Here is a 26,605-nt window from a genome sequence, read left to right as displayed (position 1 = left end):
TTTCTACAAACTGGGATTAGCCATTGTTATTGAATATTTCTTGCTTTTATACAGAGTTCTGAGAACCCCTGAAGTGATTATTAAATAAAGAATTTAGGGTAAGAAGAATAACATGGTGTAATCACAGTCAAATTGTTATGCCTAGATTGGTTAAGAGTGTTGATAGCCTCACTCTAATATCCCCTGACCCAAACACACATATATCTTTAAATACTACTTTAATAAGTCTTGTTCCACCCTATGTGGGTGAGTCACAATGTTAAAGAGTTCAGGTAAATATAACACAACAACTGGCTGAACCTCATCACCTAGGTATGCCAGCAGAACAGAAGCACATGAACAACTAAGACATGGTATGGTTAGCTGTGTTGTACACATTGTCTGCATTGCAAAGTGAGAGAAAGAAGATCACTGTTGGCTCAAGTGGTCAGAAAAGGCTTCAAGGAGAAACACATTCATGTGGTAGATGACCCTAGAGAAGAGAGTGATGCTGCTTACTAAAGCAGGAACTGGGAAAGCACTTGTCAAGCTCCTGGGGGTCACCATGGATTCAGGAATTTTTCAGCCACTATTACTGTAATGATACAGTGGGTCTCCGTATTATTAGTCTGCTTTCACACTACTGATAAAGACATGCCCAGGAAGAAAAAGAGGGACAATTGGACTTACAGTTCCACATGGCTGGGGAGGCCTCAGAATCACGGCGGGAGGTGAAAGGCACTTCTTACATGGTGGCAGCAAGAGAAAAAGGAAGAAGATGCAAAGGTGGACACTCTTGATAAAACCATCAGATTTCATGAGACTTATTCACTAGCACAAGAATGGTATCGGAGAATCCACCCCCATACTTCAAATCATCTCCCTCCAGGTTCCTCTCACAACATATGGGAATTCTGGGAGGACATTTCAAGATGATGTTTGAATGGGTACACAGAGCCAAATTATATCATTCGACCTCTGGCCCCTTCAAATCTCATGTTCCCACATTTCAAAACCAATCAGGCCTTCCCAACAACCCTCCACAGTCTTAACTCATTTCAGCATTAACCCAAAAGTCTATAGTCTAAAGTCTCATCTGAGTCAAGGCAAGTCCCTTCCACCTATGAGCCTGTAAAATCAAAAGCAAGCTAGTTACTTCCTAGATACAGTGGGGGTACAGGTATTGGGTAAAGCCATTTCAAATGTGAGAAATTGACCAAAACAAAGGGCCTGTGCGAGTCTGAAATCCGGCAGGGTAGTCAAATTTTAAAGCTCTAAAATAATCTCCTTTGCTTTCATGTCTTGCATCTAGGTCAAACTGATGTAAGAGGTGGGTTGCCATAGTGTTAGGCAGCTCTGCCTCACCCCTGTGGCTTTGCAGGGTATAGCCCTCTTGGCTGATTTCATGGGCTGGCGTTGAGTGACTGTGGCTTTTCCAGGTGCATAGGACAAGCTTTGGGTGGATCTACCAATCCCTGTCGGGAGGACTGTGGCCGTCTTCTCACAGCTCCACTAAGGTGGTGTCCCAGTTAGATACTCTGTGTGGGGGCTCATATCCCATATTTCCCTTCCGCACTGCCCTAGCAGAAGTTCTCCATGAGGGCCCCACCCTTACAGCAAACTTTTGCCTAGGCACCCAAGCGTTTCCATACGTCTTCTGAAATCCAGGTGGAGTTTCCTAAAGCTCAATTTTTGACTTCTGTGAACCTGCATGTTCAATGCCACATGGAACTGCCAAGATTTGGGGATTGCACCCTCTGAAGTCATGGGCACTGCTGTACCTGGGTTCCTTTTACCAATGGTGGGAATGGCTGGGACACAGGGCACCAAGTTCCTAGACTTCAAACAGCATTGGGACACTGGGCCCGGCCTAGGAAACTATTTTTCCCTTCTAGAATTCTGAGTCTGTGATGGGAGGGGCTGCCATGAATACCTCTGACATGACCTGGAGACATTTTCCCCATTGTCTTGGGGATTAATATTTGGCTCCTTGCTATGTACAGAAATTTCTGCAGTCAGCTTGAATTTCTCTTTAAAAAAATGGGTTTCTTTTATACTGAATCATAAGGCTGCAAATTTTCCAAACCTTTATGCTCTGTTTCCCGTTTTAAAAGGAATGCTTTTAACAACACCCAACTCACCTCCTGAATGTTTTTCTGCTTGGAAATGTCTTCCACCAGATACCCTAAATCATCTCTCTCATGTTCAAAGTTTCACAAATCTTTACAACAGGGGCACAATGCCACCAATCTCTTTGCTAAAACATAACAAGAGTCACCTTTGCTCCAGTTCTCAACAAGTTCCTCATCTCCATGTGAGACCACCTCAGCCTGGACCTTATTGTTCATATCACTGTCAGCATTTCTGTAAAAGTCATTCAACAAGTCTCTAGGAGGTTCCAAACTTTCCCACATTTTCCTGTCTTCTTCTGAGCCCTCCAAACCATTCCAATTTCTGCCTATTACCAAATTCCAAAGTCATTTCTACATTTTTCAGTATTTTTTCAGCAACATCTCACTCTACTGGTACCAATTTACTGTATTAGTTTGTTTTCACACTGCTGTTAAAGGCATGCCTAGGACTGGAAAGAAAAAGAGATTTAATTGGACTCACAGTTCTAGATGGCTGGGAGGCCTCAGAATCATGGTGGGAGGTGAAAGGCATTTCTCACATGGTAGTGGCAAAGAGAAAAAAAAGAAGATGCAAAAGCATAAACCCCTGATAAAACCATCAGATCTCATGAGACTTGTTCACTACCATGAGAACAGTATGGGGGAAACCATCCCCATGATTCAAATTATTCCCACCAGGTCCCTCCCACAACATGTGGCCTAATGGGAATACAATTCAAGATGAGATATGGGTGGGACACAGCCAATCCATATCAGTCTCCTACCAACTCCACACCAGAGTCTCATATGGCAGTATCGACAGCATAGGTTAGATATCCTAGGTGGTACTTATTGATCAGAAAGTGTTCTCAGATCTTACCTTGGGCTTACTCATTTAATCCTTACAACAGTCTTGGAAGGGAGGCACATCATTGGCATCAGACTTGCACCTGAGTAAACTGAGGTGCAAGGAGGTTTTATAAATTCCCTAATGTCAGCATGCTAACTGCACTACTATGGTCAGCAGAAATTTGGATTTTTTTGAAGTTGCCTGGATAATACTAGAGATTGATGAATCTACATAAGGTCAGGGTTCCATTGTTTGACCTCTTTGCTGAGGAGATCCAGTGAAAATTCATCATGAAGATGATAAAGGGTTTTGTGAGGTGGGAGAGAATGTGCAAATTGCCTGAGGCTGTGGAACATAACAAGTCGCAATGCAAGGGAGAGGAGGGACTGCCCAGATCACCTGGGTTTCTGGCACGATGCACATACCATGAAAATCACACTTACATACACCAGATCAGGTACTTTAGGTACAATTCAAGAAGAGTTTGGCAAAAGACTCAGGGAAGATTTTGCTGATTTCCAGACAGCACTCACTTTCTAAAAGAGCAAATCACTTGAGGATATGTTCAGTGTTGTGACCTCTAGACAGTTCTACCCCCTTGTGAAATGGCATACCTTCCAGAGGCCTGACATGGCTCTCTGTATAGTTCTTCTGGTGTAGTTCCTGGAAAAGATTTTACGTACTTTAGATCACATTCACATAAACACAAACACATATAGACACACACATATGGGATGGGAGAAGAATGTTAACCCTATCACATACAGTACTCAACATGAAGTGCTTGGAAATGTTGATGCAGGAGCAATCTTAGCAAACAGGGAAACATGACTGGTTTCATAAAAAAACATACACACCTCTCCTTCTCCTGCTCCCATAAAAGAGCAAGACAAATAAAAGATTTAATAGGAAATCTAACAAAGTCCACTAATCGCAACCGTTACAAGCCTATTGCTGTCATTGGCTGCAATACACAAAACGGGATGTCCATTTTTTAACCACTTATTCGACACGCGTTGATAGTTTTACTTTTGTGGAGCTCTCAATTTATGTGAAAATAAAGTATTTGAAGATATAAAATATTCAGAGTACCATTAAGTTGCTGAAGTGACCTCTTCCTTTTCTAAATACTGTGTTCATTTTGAACGGGCCAAGCAATTCGTAGGAGAACATTTGCCTCTTGACCTCCATGTATTACTCTCACCAGCACCAGTCACACAACGAGAAGAAAAATACGATTATAAATCTGTTAATCCTGCTATATAGTTTGGCTGAATGTGCTAGTCACTGGCTTGTAAAACTATGGAAAAATATCAGAATAAAATTATTTTTAGAGCATACCTTTATTGATATTCAGTAATATGAATTTATTTGTAGGACTTGCTAGCAATTGAGATATAACAGAAAATAAAAACATGGATCTTGTATTCAAGGAGCTTTGTGGGTTCAACAAAGTGTGTAACAACCCTAAATTTCAGACAACAGTGTTTATCATGAATTTATTTAAAATTTATTTCATTCTATCTTCTGTTTTTCATTCTATTATGTATCAACATCTGTTTCCTCCAAAACTGTACCTTAATGACAGTGCCCTCATATATTCCTGCATTCTCAGTGACTCGATCATGGTAGGTGCTGAAAATGTTTAGTAAAATGAAGACAATATATCTTCTCATAAGTATGAATCTCTAATAGAGAAAGATATAAGGCTATTTGCATTTACTGCAATCTGAACAAGGTTAAGAACTGAAAATATATGATGCATCCTTTTTACTTAAGCAGATATGGCTTTATTTGACTTTGTAGAGAATAAGTTAAAAAAAAACATGTTCTGAAATTGATTTACCACTCAAATACTAATCAATCAATCAACATGTCAGTTTTCAGAACCTATGATTGTATAAAAATACTAGCCCGGGCTCAGATACGGGTCAGAGATAAATAAGACAGTTTCAAGCCACATTCTACTTGAAAAGAGAAGCTTGAAATATGCCAACAGATAATTAGCTACAGAAATAGTGGGTAATCAGTGAGAAAGTAGCAGCCAGAGATATGAGAGCTGCTGAGATGTGAGGGGCTTCCAGGAACCCGAGGTAACCCAGTGCTAATCCCTCATCTCTGTAAGTGAATTCAAAAGTCAGAGGAAAGGGATGTTGGCTAGTCCGATATGACCCGATCAACTCATACATACCTATTTAAAAATATTTTTCCTTCCCTTTCATTTTTTTAATATTAATGACACCTGCAGCAAATAAAATGTTCTGTTAGTTTGTCACTGATAACATTTGCTAATCAGAGCAATTAATCTCACAGTGCTAATGTATGCCATGATAATTCTTACTAAAGAATAAATGCAACACAAAGTACTTTCCAAATTTCAGAAATACCTAGTATTTTTATAGGTAAATGATTAACAAGCCTACATAAATATGTATTCCCAAAATAAGTTCAAGTGTTAGGTTAGCTGTGCAGGAAGTATTAGACATGATACTAAAATGATACACAAGTCCTCCATGCATATGGATTATCTCTTCTATTTTATGTCATTAATCACTGATAGTGACCAAATATGGTCGATTGTTGTATCTCAGGGTAATCATCTATTATTTGGGGCTACTAATCACGTAGTTCACACAACCCCAGGGGATATGTATTAACAAGATGAGCAAACCGTAGTTAGGGCTACTGTGATTCAAATTAAAATGCTGTTTTGTTGTTGTTCATCATTATGTGTGTTGAATATTGTGTCTTTACCTAAGGGAGTATGTGAGGTTTGTAATATTTATAAAGAGAACAGCTACTCATCTCAGGGACATTTCATGAGTATGAATTATTAATTCCCTGATCTACCCCCTCCAATGTTCAATATCTTTAAGAACTGTGATTAATAAAACATTCCAATTTGAACAGTGTGGTTTCTATTCACAAAACACAGTTATTCAGCCCATTTCTATGCAGACGTCAACAGGGAGAGTAGTTATCACCCAAAAAATGCATAATCAACATCAGATATTTTGAATTAACAATTTTGGGGGAGGAGGTTCATTAGACTCTTTGCTCATCCCTAAGTGGGACTTCTCAATTAAGTATGAAGAGATTGGGAAACAGAAGGCACTTGCACATTAAAAATGGTGTGTCAAACTCAGTTAAAGCTATGTTAAAGCCTTTCATTCAAGATCTGTCAAGAAGTCATTATCATCTTATTTTCCCTTTTTTTTCTCTGAGCTTTTTTTTAAACTGAGGTTTAATGTATTATTAATAGAAGAAAAGGAATAAGCAACTCTAGACAGTTATTGTGTAGTGCAGCAACAATTTTAGGATGGGATGAAAGCACCAGGAGTTATTTCATCCATCTTTCATAAATGTAGGTGCTGGGGAATGAGGTCTGTGCTAACGTGAGCTGAACAAAGCAGGTCAGAGCCACTGTCAAGCTGTGGGAGGGTGTCCTTAAAGCAACTGACTTGGCCCTCATTTCAAGAGATACATTGAACTAAGTCCATGAAAATATTTGTGCTGCTATGTTTCAGGCATAAAATGGCATTTCACATTCTATTTAGGGATGAAATGGAAATGAAGCAAGCAAGTTGATTAACGGGCTGTTACCAGACACCTACTTGTGTGCTCTTCTGTGCTCTTTGCTTCAGGAGAGATGAAATGATCCCTTCCCATATGGCTACCATCATCCAATAGGAATGCAAAGCCAACATAAAAGTTGCCTGTCTTGTAACATTTCTGTCAAATTAAAGAACAAACCTAAAAAAAAAAAGTCTTAAATTCCTTCTTTGTTGACCTCAAAATATGAGGCTAGTATAAGTATCCTCTACCCTGCTAAATTCTTACTAAATCTTGGAATCTTAGAAAAACTTAAATTCCTTTTATCCAGCTTATGCCACAAAAAAGGGTGTGGTTATTTTCCCCAGTTTATCAATATCAAATTCCTGTAACTTCCCTCTATTTACACCTTACTCTGCTCTGAATGTTAAACAAAAGAGTCCTCTGGTATTTTGTGATCTAATGTCTTATCTAAAATGTTACTGTCTTCATGTTTTAAAAAAATATATGAAGTTTTATCATTTCTAGAAACATACTTAAAAGTATTTTCTCATGAAACATAATATTCACAATAGCAGGAATTGTAACACATACTGTTGTTATAAATCATATTGATATATGAAGACGGGGGTCATTTGACCAAACTTCATTGCCAATCTAATGGAAGAGGCACAGTTCAAACCCAACTCTGGACCCTTCACTCTGCTTCTCTAATAGGCCAGTGACTGTTCTATTTAATGCTCTCAAATAATCAAATAGGAATTTAAATTAAAAATAATAACCCTAATTATTTAGCAAACATTCAACACTGATATATATTACACATAAACAAAGACCTGCCAGGTTAATATGGACACTGTATGTCATAACTTCTATGAAAGGGAGAAAGAGGAGATTTTATACACAGATCAATGTTACCTCATTCACTTTACCCTGGTTTGTTTGCTAGATAGTAACATCTCTGAGAGATGGCCTCGGGCAAACATATAGCTTACAACAGACCCAGTTGTTATGGTCTTTCTAAGCATCTATTTGGCTAAAGGACTTAATTTCAAAAATTCAACATATATCCTGAATTCAGCCAGAAAGCATCTTCTATGATATTGAAGATTTAACACAGCCAAGGTGAATAAGAACATCAGCTCCTGACCAAAATAAATGTGGCTGGATAAGTGTCATGTGAAATTAATTATGGGCCCAGTTAGTATTTCTTAGAGCTGTCAGGAAGTAGAATGAGATCGGCGTAGCTCTGGAGAGCTTCTGCCCTGAAGCCCATGGCCCACCAGCATGAATGCATTAGTGATTGGATCAGAGATACTCCAGCACTCCCAGAGATGGTGTCGATCACTATCACTGGATATTCAAGTGGTGCAAAGCTATTTGAGCAGGAGATTGAATGTATAACACAGAAGTAAATACCTATGGCCCTTTCCCACTTGGTCAAGTTTGCATCACACTGTCAGGAGGACAGTGTATGAGACTAGACAGGAGGGAGACTGTTTCTTCCTTCTGGAGGTTCTCTTGCTTTAACTGGTTTTATCAGTGCAGATAACACCTTTTACCCACCATGTGAACATGAAAGATTGTTTAAACATTCCAGGCAACAGAAGAAATCCAAATCCATGAGCTTAGAGTGTTTTTGTCTTACATAACCAGATTCAAAATAAAACAAATTCTAGTGATCTTTTCTTGTAAGACGCTGAAGAATATGGTAGTAGGTAGAAGCCCAAATTAATAAATACAGACTCTGTTGTAACCCTGAGTCATTTCCCCTTCTAGGCTAATTCTTTCAGGGAGATGTTTTCAAGGAGATATTATTTCCTGCATCTTTTCTTCTCTCTTTCCTGGGAATTGCTCCTCCCAGGTCCCTGGTCTCTTGTGCATTTTCATCCACATAGTATTACATCTGGACCTCTGGAAAATACTGAACATACCAAGTCATTCTTGTGGCACATATACTAAGCATCAGAGAATACAGGGCTGGGGTCTCCAACCCTGGGCCACAAGCTCTTACCAGTCTGTAGCCCCTTAGGAACCAGGTCTGCACAGCAGAAGGTGAGCGGGGAGGGAGCAAAGCTTCATCTACATTTACAGCCACTTCCCATTGCTCACATTACTGCCTCAGCTCCATCTCCTGTCAGATCAGTAGTGGCATTAAATTCTCAGAAGTGCAAACCCTATTGTGAACTGTGCATGCAAGGGATCTAGGTTGCACAATCCTTATGATAATCTAATGCTGGATGATCTATCACTTTCTCCCATCACCCCCAGATGGGACTGTCTAGTTGCAGGAAAAGAAGCTCAGGGGTCACACTGATTCTACATTATGGTGAGTTTTATTTCATTATATATTACAATGTAATAATAGTAGAAATAAAATACACAATAAATGCAATGTGCTTGAAGTATCTCAAAGCCACCACGCCCTGCTGCCCTGGTCTGTGAAAATATCCTTACAGGAAACAAGTCCCTGGTGCCAAAGGTTTGGGAACTGCTGATATAAAGCTATTAGGCTAGTGAGGAAGCCACTTTTGTTTCTCCCCTTCAACTTTTAAAATGGTAAATCTGATTTTTGAAAGTCTTTTTACACATGCCTGTTGCATTACACGAGATTGATTAATATCATAACAAACATATGGGAGGTATAAAGTTAATTCTAGTTTTTCTAGTCTTGAATAGACATTCACCATAGACAGCAGCCTGTTATTAAGGGAATAGGAGAAATAAATCCCAAGACTTTTCTTCTTTTGCTCTCCAACTTCCTGCTGGTTCCTTCTAATGGTTAATTCAAAACAGAAGCAAGAGATCAAGGAGGCTCTGATTCAACCACTCTTTCAATATCAGCCTCCCGGTGTTACGATAGGGAAAGAGAGTAAAGAAGGGCACACTGAGGGTACATAACACAAAAATCCCAAAGATGTTTGGAAGACTTGATTAAATCAGGCTGACTTTAGAAATGAAATAATTCTTCTGTGATTGTCTCTAATCTCAGTCCTTGAACTACTTTCTACACTCACTCCCTAGTTTATTTCATCCAATCCCATGGCTTTAAATATCATCCATATTCTGACGATTCCCAAGTTTTCCCTAACCTTCCTGAGATCCAGTTGTGAAATGCACATTTCTGTGAGGATGTCTCAAATGCCACCACCTCCTCCCAGCGATCTTAATAAATGCACCTCCCATGTACTCATAATACCCAACTTTTTCTCCCATATTCCCCATATCATTAAGTAATAACATCATTTTTGCAGCTGCTCAGTCAAAAATCACTGAATTATCTTTAGATTCTTCATTTCTCTCACTTCCCATTCGCATTTATTTTCAAGTCTACATTCAAAATATACCCTAAATTTACGTCTTCCCTCCTCTATAACTACTACCTTAGTTCAAGCCTAATCCTGAAAAATGCCAGCAAATGTCTATTCCACTCTTGCTCCCTTTCACACTCAACACAGTTATCACTTCATAGATCAGTAACTACTATTGACCTTTATAAGATCCCCATGGCTTCCTATCACATTCAGAATCCATTATAAATTCCTAATCCTGTGCCTACAAGGGCTCCCATGAGCTTGCCTTTTCCTATTCATACACCTCATCTTCTTTACTTTTCACTGTATTTATTGCTCTCCAGCTCCAGGAGCCTCCTGTATTAATCCATTCTCACACTGCTATGAAGAAATACCTGAGACTGGGTAACTTATAAAGGAAAGAGGTTTAATTGACTCACAGTTCTGCATAGCTGGGGAGGCCTCAGGAAACTTACAATCATGACGGAAGGCACCCCTTCACAGGGTGGCAGGAGAGAGAATGAGCTGAGCAAAGAGGAAAAGCCCCTTATAAAACCATGAGATCTTGTGAGAACTCATTATCTTGAGAAGAGCATGAGAGTAACCACCTCATAATTCAATTACCTCCCATTGGGTCCTACCACAACATGTGAGGATAATGGGAACTACAATTCAAGATGAGATTTGGGTGGGGAAACAAAGCCTAACTGTATCATTCTGCCTATGACCCCTTCCAAATCTCATGACCTCATATTTCAAAACACAATCATGCTTTTCCATCAGCACCCCATCCCTAAATCTTAGCTCATTCCAGCACTAACCTAAAAGTCTAAGACCAAAGTCTTATCTGAGACAAGGCAAGTCCTTTCTGACTATGAGCTCCTGAAATCAAAAGCAAGTTAGTTACTTCTGAGATACAATGGAGGCACAGGTATTGGGTAAATACAGCTATTCCAAATGGGAAAAAATGGCCAAAACAAAAGGGCTATAGGCCCCAAGCAAGTCTGAGATCCAAAGAGCAGTCACCAAATCTTAATATTTCAAAACGATCTCCTTTCACTCCATATTTCAAATCCAGGTCATGCTGATGCAAGAGGTAGGCTCCATGGCCTTAGGAAGCTCTGCCTCTGTAGCTTTGCAGATACAGCCCTGCTCCCAGCTGCTATCACAGCTGGCATGGAGTGTCCACAGCATTTCTAAGTGCATAGTGTGAGCTGTTGGTGGATCTACCATTCTGGGGGCTGGAGAATGGTGGCCCTCTTCTCACAGCTCCACCAGGAAGTGCCCAGTAGGGACTCTGTGTGGAGCCTAGGACCCCACATTTCCCTCCATACTGCCCTCACAGAGATTCTCCCTGAGGACTTCACCCCTGCAGCAGATGCCTGTCTGGACATTCAGGTATTTCCATACGTCCTCTGAAATCCAGGTAGAGGTTGCCAAATTTTAATTCTAGTCTTCTGTGCACCCACAGAATCAACACCATGTGGCAGCTGTCAAGGCTTGGGGCTTGCACCCTCTGAAGCAATGGTCTGAGCTGTACATTGACCCCTTTTAGCCACAGCTAGAGTGGCTGGGATGCAGGGCATCAAGAGCTGCACACAGCAGTGGGGGCCCTGGAACAGGCCCAGAAAACCATTTTTTTCCTCCTAGGCCTACAGGCCTGTGATGGGAGGGGCTGCCTTGAAGGTCTCTGACATCCCCTGGAGACGTTTTGCCCATTGTCTTGGTGATTAGCATTTGGCTCCTCATTAGTTATGCAAATTTTTGTAGCCAACTTGAATATCTCCCCCAGAAAATAAAGTTTTCTTTTCTTCTGCATCAAGTAGCAAATTTTCTTTTTTCATGCTCTGACAAATCTTGAATGCTTTGCTGCTTAGAAATTTCTTCCATCAGTTACCCTAAGTCATCTCTCTCAATTTCAAAGTTCCATAGATCTCTAGGGCAGAAGCAAAATGCAGCTAGTCTGTTTGCTAAAGCATAACAAGAGTGACCTTTGCTCTTGTTCTCAGCAGGTTCCTCATGTCCATCTGAAAAGTTCTTTATGTACATCTGAGACCACCTCAGCCTGGACTTCATTGTCCATATCACTATCAGCATTTTGGTCAAAGTCTTTCAAAAAATCTTTAGGAAGTTCCAGTCTTTCAGACATCTTCCTAATCTCACGAGTCCTCCAAGTCTCTAGTAAGTTCCAAATTTTCCCACATTTTTCTATCTTCTTCTGAGTCCCCACAAACCGTTGGAACCTCTGCCTGTTTCCCAGTTCTAGAGTTGCTTCCATGTTTTCAGTTACCTTATAGCAGCACCTCACTCCTGGTACTACTTTACTATATTAATCTGTTCTCACACTGCTATGAAGAAATATCTGAAACTGGGTAATTTATAGAGAAAATAGGTTTAATCAGCTCAGAGTTTCTTGTGGCTGGGGAGACCTCAGGAAACTTACAATCATGACAGGAGGCATCTTTTCATAGGGTGGCAGGAGAAAAAATGAGCTAAGCAAGAGCAATAGACCCGTACAGAACCATCAGATCTCATAGGAACTCACTCAGTATCACGAGAACAGCATGGGGGTACACACCCCCATGATTCAATTACCTCCCACCAGGTCCTTTCCATGACTTGTGGAGACTATGGAAACTATAATTCAACATGAGATTTTGTAGAGGGCACACAAAACCTAATCATATTACCTTCTTTCTTGCTGCTTCTCAAAAGCACTGAGGTTATTCCAGTTTCAGATCATTTCCTCTTGCTCTCCCTTTCACCTACTGTGTTTTCCTTCAGATGCCACATCATGCACTGCACTCCTTCATTCACAGATTCTCTCAAATGTTACCCATGGGTCTCTTTTAACCTCCGTTACCTAAAATCACCTCTCTTCACACAGTATATTTCTGATAGCAAGTATTACTTTTCCAAATTAGGTGATATCATTTATTTATTTAATGTCTATTTCCCATTACAATGCAAGCTTGACCACAGACTTTTTTCTGGTTTTCTGCTGATCCACAGAAGTAAGTACATGGTCACTGCTCTAAATTTGTTGTGTAAATGAAATAATTTTGCATATTTAAAACTTCATATACTTATATGTGTGTGTATATATATATATATATATATATATATATATTTTTCACAAGGCACTTTTTTGCAACTGTAGCCTTTTACCCCAGCTTCAGCTTGGCCTGAGCCAGATTCAGGCAGCCTGCTGCATCTCCACTTTGTCCTTGGGAAGCAAAGGGGACTGGAAAAACGATGAAAAATCAGACTATTTGTAGACACATGCATCCCTCTTTTTAGTTTTTATATACACAACTCTGTAACAAATATCCTATTGAACTAAAAATTAAATTATTTTTTATTAAAAAAAATTTCTACTACTGCAAAGAAGAGTAAGTTATGACATTCTAGCACTTATAACAAATGCCAAATGTGTGTGATTTCAACTGGTAAAAAAAATAGGTCTATCGACATTTATCGATAGCAAATAGAATTTATGGTCATTTCCAGGAGGACAAATGGATCAGAGAATGGGAATGGGAACAATCAATGCAGTTGTGAATACACAGATTTGTCAGGGATAAACTTAAGGCCTTCAGCTGGTGGAACTAGGTAAGGCTCAAGTTCAAGTCCAGTTTTTGTTAAGTCTGTTCTGTACCATAATGCTTGTTTCTCACTAAATCATGTAACTAACTCAATTCCACTTTCCTATCCCCTAAGGGACACTTTCACAGTGATACATTCCATAATCTGCTATTATAGTGATGTCCCTTTTCCAGAATCCCCATAATATTTTGTTTGTACCTCTTTTATACATTTATCACATGTAAATATTTTTATAGTTACATATATCCATATCTGGCCCAACTCTTTTAAAATTATTTGATGGCCAGAATTAGTGTCTTATTTTTCTCCCAATTGTGAAGTAGGAACAGCCTTTTTCATTGTAAGTGCTCAAAAAGCACCTGCCAAATGAATAAATCATTCCAGAGGTATGACTTTTCAATGGAAATAAACACGGAGTACCTATCTTAGAAACAAACCCAGAGCCAGACAGAGATGTCAGTTTTACAGAGGCAATGATTTCAACAACATTTCCTCTTTAAGAAGCAGAGAAAGTAGTACTCCATTAGGCAAGCTATTTCTCACCTAGTAGTTTGTACCACTCTCAGCATCAAGGCTGTACAAACTACTAGGTGAGTTTTGAAGATCTCAAATGTCCACAACAAGTTAGTCAATATTTCAAGGCACTTATATTCAAGAATGAAGGCAGTGATTCATGCCTTAGCTCTAGCATTACTGGCTAATTAAGGCAAATTAGATTTATTCTCTTTGAGTCTTAGTTTCTTCATCTATAAAATGAGGGTAGTATCTCTGAAATCACAGGAATTGTGCATGAAATAAATACACAAATCGCTGTAAATTTATTTTATAAAAATAACTGTGTAGGGATACTGCACATATGTGAAGGATTACCAGTACAGGAGATAAGCTATTATTTTTCAGCCCTGCACAACTTCCTTCCTCTTTAGTCTAGTAAATAAATCTCTCAATTCAATACCCAATGTTGCCTCTGACCTACTGTTCCTCCTGAGCTATTTTTCCCCCGGGGAGGTACTTGACTCATAATATGCCAATGTTCTTCTCTAGGATTTTGGAACCAAGGTTAAAGCAAAGTATATTCTGCTCTGACTAGCTGAAACAAAGGTCATTCAAATTTGCACCCTTATGACATTTGGTTTCTCCATGTGGACTGAGGAACGGGGGAAAAATAATCTGATGGCAAGAAAGAAAAATGAAGTGGAGAAAAGGAGAGTAAGGAGATGTGAATGATCTACTCACAGATGGAAATAGGACATCCCAGGCCACCCACATTAATTGGGGCCCTTGTTCCCAGAATCCCTGGTATCCTGCTGTCAAACTTTTTGTTTATTTGTTTGCCTATTTATCATAATCTGCTTACGGAATCCATGGGAATTCTAACAAACAACTATTGTTTGTATTAGATTTTCTATCCAGAAAAATATACAAACAAATCAAAACTCAGGAGTTACCAGGAGGGGCTCTCTGACCTTGTCCTAGCTGCTGGTTTCTAGATTCAGAGACCACAAAATGGAAGAAGTAGCTAGAACAACAACAAAAAAGATAAAGAATGGAATATGATTCACGCTAGAGCATGTGGCTGCACTGTCTTTGAATAACTATTTACTCTTCAGTGAGTAGTAAGGTGGTGAACACTTGTGGGTAAATGCAAGTATTATCAATATATACTTAATTTGGTGAAGATAAACAAGGACAAAAATCTGCCCATTATGAAGAGTTCCAGGAAGACTTCTTGGAGGAAGTCATACTTGAGCTGTGTGTTGAAAAATAAACAACACCTAATTAGAGTTACATATCAAAGAAGAGTTCATTCAAGGCATCAGAACAACACCACCAGAGAGGTGAAGCCAAATGGAGTGTTCAGGCAACTATGCTAGTTTTGTATTGTCGGGGGTGCAATGGGAAAAGAAGAGGTATGCCTATGTGCCTGAAGATACAGAAACCCCTGAATGGCTATAAATGTGATAGAGAAAGCTTATGTGACTTCATTTTTAATGACATCATCTTTCATCTTGGGATGTGTGTAGAGGAAGTGTGTCCAGAACTGGATAAAAGAGGTGGGAGGAAAGACACTGAAGAACAGAGCAAGAGATCACTATTTAGATTTGGGACTATATCAAAATGTAGTTGAAAATTACTGTGAAATCCTGAGTTATGGGATTATTAGTTATAACTGAAGAGATCCAAAGGAATTTACAAAGTTCCAGTATATGAGACTTGTTTGATTTTGTTTTGGAGCTAAGCAAGATAAAGAAAACTGAAGGATGACTACCAAGTTCCAAGCGAGGACACTGAGTGAAAACTGATGTAATTCAGTGATCCGGGGAACACAAAAAGACAGCCACATTTGGGGTACAGGGTAAGTTGAATTTAAAATATGTAATTTCAAAGTTCCTGTGATATATTTAATTACAAATATTTACCAGAAATTTGCACATACACATCTGAAGCTCAGAAGACAAATTATGGCTATAAATAAAGATATAAGTGGCATTAACCATGTAGGGGGCAGTTAAAATCATAAGAGGGAATTAGATCCCTGGGAAGTCTAGAGTGAATGGATTGATGCACTAAAGATTATGCCCTTGGGATGCTAGCACTTAAGACATGGACAAGAAAATAGTTGCCAATGAAAAAGGGAGTGATCAAGAGTATAACACTTACCAGAGTTCAGTTAAATAACATGTTCATTGCATTTACCAATTAGAAAGTCACTGAGATCTTAGCCAAAGGCAGCATCAGTGGAGAAAGGAGCCAACTGCTTTGGGTGGCAAAGTGAAGATGAGGTGAACAAATTAATCCAGTGAATGGAATATACTATTTTTAGAAGACTGGCTATAAAGTCCACACAAGAAATCTTATGAACAGGCTTTGAGCAAAGAGGGTACAGAGAAAACGGCCTCCTGGGCAGCAGGGGCAGCTGCTGCTGGTGATTTACAGTGCCCAGGGCTGGGAGTACAGATGGTGCCAGTTATAGTGCTTAGTGCCCAGGGTCCTCACTGGTGGTGGTGTCCTCACTATAGGGGGTCTGCAGGTGACTTAAGCACGTCCCTAACTCTGGCTCTCCACTCATCTGTCTTTTCTGCTCATATCATCTAGAGTTAATTTATTGTATCTGAAAATAGATACTTTATACCTACTAGTTTATCTCAGAGTCTAGAGCAAGGAAAGTTTAATAACTACTTAATTTAGGATTCGGAAATTCCGAATTCAAACTCTGAGATCTAAGTAATCTAAAAGTAATGTGCTGTCCCCAGTCTGGGTTGCTTTCTTTTGTTTATTTCACTGCTATTTCAATTACGCAACTAATGAACCAACCAACAAATGCAGCCATCAATTATCTACTGACCCTTCTCTTGCTCAGTGCTGTGAGGAATGTGGGGGAATAACAGATTACAGTTTCCATTACCCTGGAGTTCACAGTACACAGAACAGCTAGGTACACTGTTCAATTCATGAGAATAAACTCTCCACTCCAGTGTGTATTCTTGACATAAGCCCTCCTGAGGCAGCAAGTATCTCTATTCTCTAAGCCCCCTCAGTTCCCTAACACAAATTAAAGAAACTTCTCCTTAACCCTCTATACCATGCAACCCAGGGAAGAAACAGTAACTAAAGACTCAAAGAAATTAGCTGGGGCTCTCTGTCATATTTATTATTACAGAGTCTCTAGAGGCCACGTGAGTAGCTTTGGAAAATCTCCTTAAATTCCTAGAACTAACTTTTCAATGAACTAAAAATTATCAATATAATTCTTGATAACTTCAGTGAACTCAGTTCTGTTTCTACCAGACCTTAATTGGTGATGCTTAAAACTACTGATTATATACTCCTGACAATGATATGCTCACTCTCTCATTTGATAAAAATAGATTGGGCTGGGCATGGTGGCTCAGGCCTGTAATCCCAACACTTTGGGAGGCTGAGGGGGTGTAGATCACCTGAGGTCAGGAGTTTGAGACCAACCTGGCCAACATAGCAAAACCCCATCTCTACTAAAAATACAAAAATTACAGATGTTTACCAGCAATATGCACATATGTACCTGAAGCTCAGAAGACAAGTTATGGCTATAAATAAAGATATAAATGACATTAACCATGTAGGTGGCAGTTAAAATCAAGAGTGGATTAGATCCCTGGGAAGTGTAGAGTGAATGGATTTATGCATTGAGAATTATGCCCTTGGGATACTGGCACTTTAGGCATGGACAAGAAAATAGGTGCCAATGAAAAAGTGAGTGATCAAGAGTATAACACTTACCAGGGTTCGGTTGAATAAAATGTTCCTTGCATTTACCATGGCATGGTGGCAGGCCCCTGTAACCCCATCTACTCAGGAGGCTGAGGCAGGAGAACTGCATGAACCTGGGAGGCAGAGGTTGGAGTGAGCTGAGATCACACCACTGTACTCCAGCCTGGGCAACAGAGGGAAACTCTGTCTCAATAAAATAAAATAAAATAGATTGGACAATGTTATGGTAACAGATAATTTCTAAAATCTTAGTTACTTAACAGAACAAGTTTTATTTCTTTCTTGAAAGAGTCTGCTATAACCTAGCAGGACTTTTCTCCATCCAGTGGTCCACGGTACCCCATTTTTGACTTTTCTGTCTCAACATATGAATTTGAGCTTGCCAAAGGTAAAGGAGAGAAAGTTGGAGGCTTATGCATGGTCTCCTAAATGCCTTGGCTCACAAGTGACACGTGTCACATCTACTCATTTGTTACTGGATGAAACTATTTGTCTGTCCCTGACAACTGCAAAGAGGTCTGAAACTTACGAGGGAGCACTTGGACTATCCGATTATCAAGGCTGTCTCTTTTACAACGTTTTTTTGGAGAGACTAAGACTTAAAATTTTTTTAAAATGTGAAAAATATTCAATTGCTCTTACATCTAACTCTTTATCTAATCTTTTATAAGCACAATGAACCTGCCTCTGTATTGCCTGCTAAAGATAAAAATAAGTAGGGTTTTTCTTCTGAGGTATTTAATGCTTGACATAGGATATAAATCACATAGAGATAAGGAACCTATTTTATTTATTTGTTTGTTTGTTTTAGAATCTAGGGATTAGAAATACAATAGCTTCTTGAGAAATATTTGCTTAATTTTATATCCTTCAGATTTTCGCTTATTTTCTTCTCCATGAAAGATCCCCTGATCACCTGCTTCACTACTGCACAATACTCAAATGTGTCTCTCTGCTCCAATTTGTTTTTCTCCAAAGCGCTAATTACTATGTATGCTACTTTGTTTTGTCTATTGTTATTTCACACAATACATTATGTGCTTAAAGAAGGCAGAAACATTTTCATTTTTAAATTTACTGCTGTTTCATAATTTTATTATAATACCTGGAGTAGCCTTGGTAAATAGTTATTGAATTACGTAAGTGAGAAAAATTTTCAAAACATAAAAGAGGTGGAAGTAATGAACTCTGATTTTAGAAGAGCATTGCCTTCAAAGGCATGGAGGGTGAGGGAAAGTTCCGTGGGTAAACTGAGTGTTAGACATGCTGAAGTGCATAGAGGTTTTCCAGGAAGAGCAAAGGCACACATCAAAGCATGGTGTTACCATCAAGATTAGTGAGCAAGTGGTTGGCTGAGAGCTGAGTGGACAAATCTGGGCAGAGGAAAATTATTCTGTACTGTCTGTGACTATATAAATCATACACTCTATAGAGTTGACATTAAGTTATTGCCTCCATCAGTCAGAAAAGTTCAAGAGACTCCGCAGGATCCCAGGAGAGTGAGAATGCTGGAATGATGTGCAACCTTCTGTGCTGCAGAGGGCGAAAACTGCAGGAGCTTCTCAGAGAGGAAGTAAGTTCAGGACTAGGAGGCAGGGCACAAAGGTGGTTCTTGATATTGTCTTCCCTTTCCCTTTCCTTTTGTCTTTCTTTTCCTCCCTTACTCTTCTCTTCTCTATTTTATCTTCTCTCCTCTTCTCTCCTCCTCCCTCCCCACTTCCTTTCCTTTTTTTCCTTCCTTCCTTCCTTCCTTCCTTCCTTCCTTCCTTCCTTCCTTCCTTCCTTCCTTCCTTCCTTCCTTCCCTCCCTCCCTCCCTCCCTTTCTCTCTCCCTCTCTCTCTCCCTCTCTCTTTCCTTTTTGAGAGATACATCAGTTGAGCTGGTGAAATAGAACTAGAACACATCAGACAGGAGGCAGTGGCTCACTCCTGTTACCCCAGCACTTTGGGAGGCCAAGGTGGGCAGATCACAAAGTAATGAGATCGAGACCATCCTGGCTAATGTGGTGAAAACCCACCTCTACAAAAAACACAAAAATTAAGTGGCTGTGGTGGCACACACCTATAGTCCCAGCTACTCAGGAGGTTGAGGCAGGAGAATCACTTTAACCCAGGAGGCGGAGGTTGCAGTGAGTTGAAATTGCGCCACTGCACTCCAGCCTAGGCGACAGAGCGAGACTCTGTCAAAACAAAACAAAACAAACAAACAAAATAAAACACCAATAGGCTGGAAATAATTAAAATCTGAATATCCCATAAGGACCAGTACTAATGTCACCTCCTTTCCTGACCATGTCACTCTCTGTCTCTGAGGTATGTGTAGAATCCTCTACATGCTTTTACTGAGGTACAGGTGAATTTGTCAAAAAGTAACTAACTGAATGCTAATGTGAAAAGTAAATAATCTGCTTAAAATAAAAATATACAACTACCAAGTATAATGGGTAGCAAGAATGTAAAGCAGTGCTAATAGTTGTTAACAAATTGTCCTGCTTTTCGTGACCCAGTTCCTGGAACACAGCGGCCACTAAACAACTGCTCACTGGCTGAAATTTTAAATTAAAATCTGTAGGCAAAAATATCAGCATTATGGTCTCCTTTGAAAGTCATCTTTCTAAATCAGAAGGCTGAACAGCAGCGTTCCATAAGATGGTAACATACATTGAAAAGTACCAAGTGGCATGTTTTTTTTGATCCTGATTTATTGTTCATAAACAGTAGATAGCATTAGCTAGTTTTATTTTTACACTAGAATTCCGCACCCTTTATGCAAGACGTAGAAGTTAATTGTCAGTTACTTCACTTTGATGACAACTTTGGTGTGCTTAAGGGACATATTTTCATAAATTGCCACATTTGTGACAGATTTTACCACAACTGGTTTACATATAGATGTTATTACACTCCAGCAGGATTCACTGCCTCTGCCCTGCATAGATGATGGGGTAGGAACTTACGCTCTCACACTTCTTAACAACAATGATAATAACAAGGTATATGTTTTCACAGCAAAGAAGGAAGAAACCCAAGAAAGCCCACACTGCCATCAGAGCATTTACTATGAAACTAGAACAAAGTACTATAATTTCAAAGATGCTGTTAAAGCTATCTTGCCTTACCGAGAGGCACTAAAGAACACATCTATTAGATATGAACTTTTGTTAGATCTGCTAGGAAACTTCTCTCTAACAGAGGTTGGTAATGATGTTTTCAGGCTGCTTTCTGCCTGAAAGCTCTTACAACAGGTTTGCTAAATCCCAGGGAACTGCATTCCCAGTGGTTTCATGAAGCCCAATTCTGAGAGCATGCAACTACTTTCATTTTCAATTCCCAAGCTGACTAGACACTTTGAAGAGCTGCTATCCTTCCCAGGGCCTCCGTCCTCTAATCTTTAAAAATTAAATATATGATAGGTTAAATTTCCCAATTAAATTCCTCTTGGATAATTATAAAGCTCCAAGTAGTGTTTGTCATGGGGAGAAAAGGGTAAGTATGATGCTTCAAGGTGTTTATGGTAGACTACGGCAGAATTTGGCCTCCTTTAGGAATGTAGCCCTGATCACACAGAGCTTCCTAACCACAAGAGGAAGTGGGAGCATTGCCAAAATAGCTCCTCACTCCAGGCCCCTAAGTATGGGAGGAAATCCTGGGAAGGTGGTGTTTCCATTTACAATAGTTCCTTATTCAACTATTACCACCAAGGAATGAACTCTCATGATAATGAATAGCATTTGCCCTATTAAAGATTGCTCTATAATGCTTAAATAAAGAATTTTTTTTTGAGGGTTTGAAAATTTTAACTAAAAGATGAATCAGCCATCTACCTGCCTTCTTAAGAAAGGACAAACAACATGGTTTAATTTTTCTCAGTAACTGGGAATCACTATTGGGAACACCCCCAGTGTGTCCTGGTGGTGATCCTGCTGGGTTACCGGTCAGCTTGCCCATGCTCCTGCCATTACCATTCTAGGATCCCTTAAAGCAGAATCCCAAAATTCTATTATTTCACCCCCATGCCTATTTGTTCACAGGTTCAATTGAATCCATGGGTAATTATGTGCATGTGCAAGAGGAAGGAGTCCACTTGTTTCTCAAACTCTTCCAGAGGTCCATATCCAAGTTGTTCAGGAAACACTCAACCGCGCCAAGTGGCCTAGGGGCTTACGTGACTGAAAACGTGTGTTACACACATTCCATCACCTTCACCACCCAGCACAGTTCAAGGCACAAAATCCCTAGAACACAGGCCATTTTAAGAACATATTTACTGGAATTACAGGAGTAATTATCATTCATGCTGACTTAGAGACGTTCTCTGTTAAATAGGATAACTGAAATGCATGGTGGCTAACTGACAAGTTAAAATCCACATGTTAACTTTTCATGATCTTGTTTCTCTTTTGTAATCCCCTGGAATCTCCCTTGCAGCAAATTTTCTGCCTTGAGAATCATTAGTCACCTTGAAGCTTGCCTTATAATCCATCATTTCATATAAACTACACTGTGTATATAAACTTCCTTGGGCAGAGGCACAGTGTAATATCTGGACCTGACATTTGAAGCTTCAATTTTTAAATTGAATTACATCGTAACTGGAAAGAATAACAGCAATTAGCAATGTAAATGTAAAAGTAATTAATAACCATAAGCATGTGTCATCCCCATGAAAGGCCAGCCCCCACCCCTAATCACTTTGACCACCCGCCAGACCCTCAATCTTGCTTATTTCATTCCTCTAAATTCTAAAACTGCAAACAGGGCACTTACTTAGAGTATGATTTATTACTCCAAATCCAAGCTCCACTGAGCCCCTCTGGTTCGTTATTAATAAGGTACCTATGAGGTCGCCATCAAATCTCAATAAGATACAAGGCTCCAGAGTGCTAGCAAGAAAAAAAAATCTTAGCCATAGACAAAAAAATAAAAATAAAAAAAGAGAGAGACAAATTCTTCTCCAATTTTTTAAGCCTGGTACATTTGGTAAAACTGTATTTTAAAAAGCACATCAGGTTTATGTATTATCAGCTTTTCATTTTTTTAAATCCAAATAAAAAATTATGTTTTAATGCATAAAAATTCCTTTTGATAAGCAGCTGCCTGTTTTCCTGTGGAATTACAGAGTTTATGATTGTCACTAGGAGAAATTAATGCAGTTTCCAAGTAATGGAATCCTTCTCTTTAGTACTGGGAGATGTCAAGCAAGGTTGGAGATTGGAAAGGTAAGAACCCATGCAACTGGGAAGATCCCAGTTACATCCATGTCTTAAAGTACTGGTCTCAAGAGGGGCAACTTAAAGCTTAAAGAAATATGATTTTCAAGGCATATGTCTCATTGAAAATTATTCTAAGTTTACTTAATAGATAATTAAGTAATTATTTATTGTGATAGCCCAGTATTGTGATATTAATAAAGAAAAAATGTTTTATGTATAATGTTGTCCATAAACTTACAGTCCATATAGAAAAAATTAAACAAATAGGAATATTTAGGTAACAGTTAATCACTGCGCTGCATCTCATGTTATTTATCTCAAGAGGGAAGAGGTGTCCAGGGCAGGTTTATTGAAGGAGATGAGGCTTCAACTCCACGTGGAGATTAGAGATTAGGGGTTAAGGGAGATAAGTGGCCCAGTCAAATGGGCAAAGGGCAGGAATGTAATAAAAATCTTGAGGAACGGGAAGCAGACATAAAAGCAGATGCCACCAGTTCAAAGGACGTATTTGTGCGTTGTTTCAAATAATAAAGCTTGATTAACACATGTGTCTGTGACAGTCTGCTCAATAACTGGTGCAAAGCACAAGTCTACATTGTAAGTGGACAAACTGATGAATGAACAAAGGGAGAGCTGAATTTATTTCAATTTGATTTATGCGCCACTTCATCCTTTCCTTAGATGTCCATCCATACATGAATAGAAGATCAGGATCCATGGTCTGATATCAAGAGCCATTTCCTGGAGTCCAAAAGGTCTGAGACCAAATTGCAGTCTGCTTGCTTACTAGCTCTTGGGTAGTTTGTTTTTATAACACTCTAAGCCTTATTTTTTTCTCATCTGCAAAATAAAAATAATACTATTATTTTGACCATCATATGAAGAGTGAATAAGAAAGCATTGGCACTTAGTCCAGTGCTTGAAACATTATAATTTGATATTAAACTTAGACATTGTAGAAAAGATAATTCTGTTAGGAAAAATATGTATGCTTACAAGTGAGTTTTGTTGATAAATGTAACTTATTTTGAATTACATAAATCTTCATTTCAGGAATAATTAGTAGAGGATTCTGATGCACATATGGGAAGGCAGTATTTGTAAGCTTCTGAGACACTATTGCTTGTGTTAGGGTTTTAGTCATCATGTTTGAACACACAGAGCAAAGGGAGTTGCCGTCTAAGCACCCTTTCTTGAATAGTCTTCTTTCCTCCTACACTTCTTTTCAGCAAACTTGGAACACGATGCCCAGTCCCGAAATCGTCAGCTTTATCACTGGAGTTGCTGTGCAGTGTGAAAGCTATTTGAGTCACAGACAGACATCTACTTGTATTAGGGAAGCAAGGTTTTGCTTAACAGTTTGGAATGTTTAGCTTAATGTAAAGTAGGAATCGTGTAGATTCACTGGTAAGCATATGGACTATCGGAATTCCTCAAGAAAATTATATGCAGTCAGGGGTGCACGAATCCCCATTCTTCACTGGTTTGTTACCTTTTGAAGGCAAGATCTTATCACGAACTTATCTAAGTGACATTACATCACAGAATTAATGGCTTAGATTAAGCAAGCACACCCTCCCTTCCTCCCTCCCTGTCTTTCTCCCTTCCTCCCTCCCTCTGTCCCTCAATGTTTACTGATTTCATATCCTGCCATATCACTGCTTGGTGAAATTGATTGAATGCATTTAATTATCCTTATGCTATAAAATTATTTCTGGATACACTTGCTACTGACAATTCTGGAGGTATTTTTGGTGTTCTGGGTTTGAAGCAACAGCAGAAATCCAGTTATAGGGTCTTGATGACTACATAAAGCTATACAGCTTGATGATGAGGATGTTGGAGGGAAGACATGGCTGAAACACAGATATTCCTGAGGGTCATTATGTAGATTAGCACAGGTCCTCTGTCAAGAGAGGAGCACCAAGGAAGAAGGAGAGGAAAAGAGCTTTCTAAAAGCTAGAGATGTTCCTTTGTCTCTTCATGCCCACTGTTTCCCTTCAAAATATGCGGGCCAGTCCTAGGGCAGAGACTCTTGGGTATTGTGTTAGTCAAGGTCTCCAGGGAAACATAACTAATAGGATTTATGTATGGGAGCACAGAAAGGATAGAACCAATGGGGTGTGTGCGTGTGCATATATGTGTGTACAGACATACATACCACACACACAAGTACACACAAATACATAAGGGGACTTCAAAAAGTTCATGGAAAATGGAACAATATAAAAATTAAAAAGATAAACTTTATTTCTCAACATAAGCTCCATCAAGTTCAAGACACTTTTGTAGGCAATGCTATCAGATGTTTAATCCATCCCTAAAGAAGTGAGGGTCCTGGGAATTTAACCTTGTCAATGCAGTTTTTTCTACACTATTAACTGACCAAACATGAATATCCTTTAAGAATATTTAACATTAAGATACAAAAAGAAGTGAACAGGAGCCAAATTGGAAATGTAGGGTGGGTGTCTAGTGATTTCCATCACAACTCTCATGAAACTGCCCTGGAATTGAGGAGAGGAATGAACAGGAACACTATTGTGATGGACAATATCTTCACAATACTCTCTGGTGAAGCTTTCCTGAGGACTTTTTCTGCTACAGCCTTGGGGAACTTTCTAAAGACAATCTCATTCATAGTGAGTATGTGTTATTGTTCTTTGGCCTTCTAGAAAGTCAGGAAGCAAAAGGCCTTGAGGATCCCAAAACATGATTGCCATGGCCTTTGTTCTAGTCTGGTTCTCTTTTCCTTTGACTGGACCACTTCCTCCTCTTGGTAGCCATTGTACTTTGTCTCCAAGATCATACTGGGAAAGCCATATTTTGCTTCCTGCTACAGTTCTTTGAAGAAATGCTTCAGGATCTTGATTCCACTTATTTAAAATATTCATTAAAAGCTCTGCTCTTGTCTGCAGCTGATCTGAGTGTCATGGTTTTCATATCCATCGAATAGGTTTTCTCAACTTTAATTTGTCAGTCAGAATTTTGTGAGTTCAACAACTTGAGATGTGGTGCTGGCCATTGTTTCTGCTGCTATTCATCAGTCTTCTTCAATTAGGGCACAAGCAAGATACATTTTTTCCTCAGGAATTGATGTAGATGGTCTGTCATTACAGGCTTCATTTTTAACATCACTGCCTCCATTCAGAAAATGAATCACCCATTTGTAAACTGCAGATTTATTTGGGACACTGTCCCTATAAAGTGTCTGTAAAGTATCAAAGATTTCACCATTCTTCTGCTGCCTGGATAAGTCCCACCCACATCAGAGAGGGCAATCTACTTTCCTCAGTCTACCAATTAATATGTCATTCTCACCCAGGAACATCCTTGTGGACACAGGGAGAATAAAGACTGACTAGTGTCTGGGCACTCCTGCTCAGTCAAGTTGATTTGACACATAAAATTAACCATCACAGGTATAATGAGGCATGGACATCAGATGATGAGGAGTGGATGACATAAGTGTCCTAAAAGCCAATAAATAATAAATTACACTTCTTCATGGTGTGTTTTGTACCAGTACCTTCAGAAGCATTTTCCTTGGCTCAACATGTTGTAAAATACTTCTTCCTTAGATGGTATAAAAATACCATCCAATTTTTATTTCCACTTATACCTTCATAAACAGGAGCTGGATATAGAGCATTAGCATGAAACATTCAATTTTCTCATCTTGTGTCTTATTAATCTTTTGCTGACCGCTCAGTACCTATTGTGAGCCTCAGGTGGAGATGACAAAACCTGA

The 26,605-nt window shown here is 39.3% G+C and overlaps 1 long non-coding RNA gene across 4 annotated transcripts in view; it reads right to left on the bottom strand.

Moving 5' to 3' along the window:
- The window catches only part of LOC118147387 (uncharacterized), a 103,505-nt gene that overhangs the window by 46,239 nt on the left and 30,661 nt on the right, over positions 1–26,605 (bottom strand). The window contains exon 2 of one of the 4 annotated variants that reach the window (XR_013526136.1): positions 17,652–17,825. The exons of 2 other annotated variants lie outside the window; for them this stretch is intronic. This is a non-coding gene — a long non-coding RNA (uncharacterized LOC118147387). Of the gene's footprint in view, positions 1–669; positions 12,846–17,651; positions 17,826–26,605 lie in introns of those variants that run through there. One more of the 4 variants, XR_008476446.2, reaches the window with a different exon arrangement.

The sequence above is a fragment of the Callithrix jacchus genome, chromosome 14, assembly GCF_049354715.1.
Source record: "Callithrix jacchus isolate 240 chromosome 14, calJac240_pri, whole genome shotgun sequence".
Lineage (NCBI taxonomy): Eukaryota > Metazoa > Chordata > Mammalia > Primates > Cebidae > Callithrix > Callithrix jacchus.
This window is presented reverse-complemented; position numbering and strand designations above follow the sequence as displayed.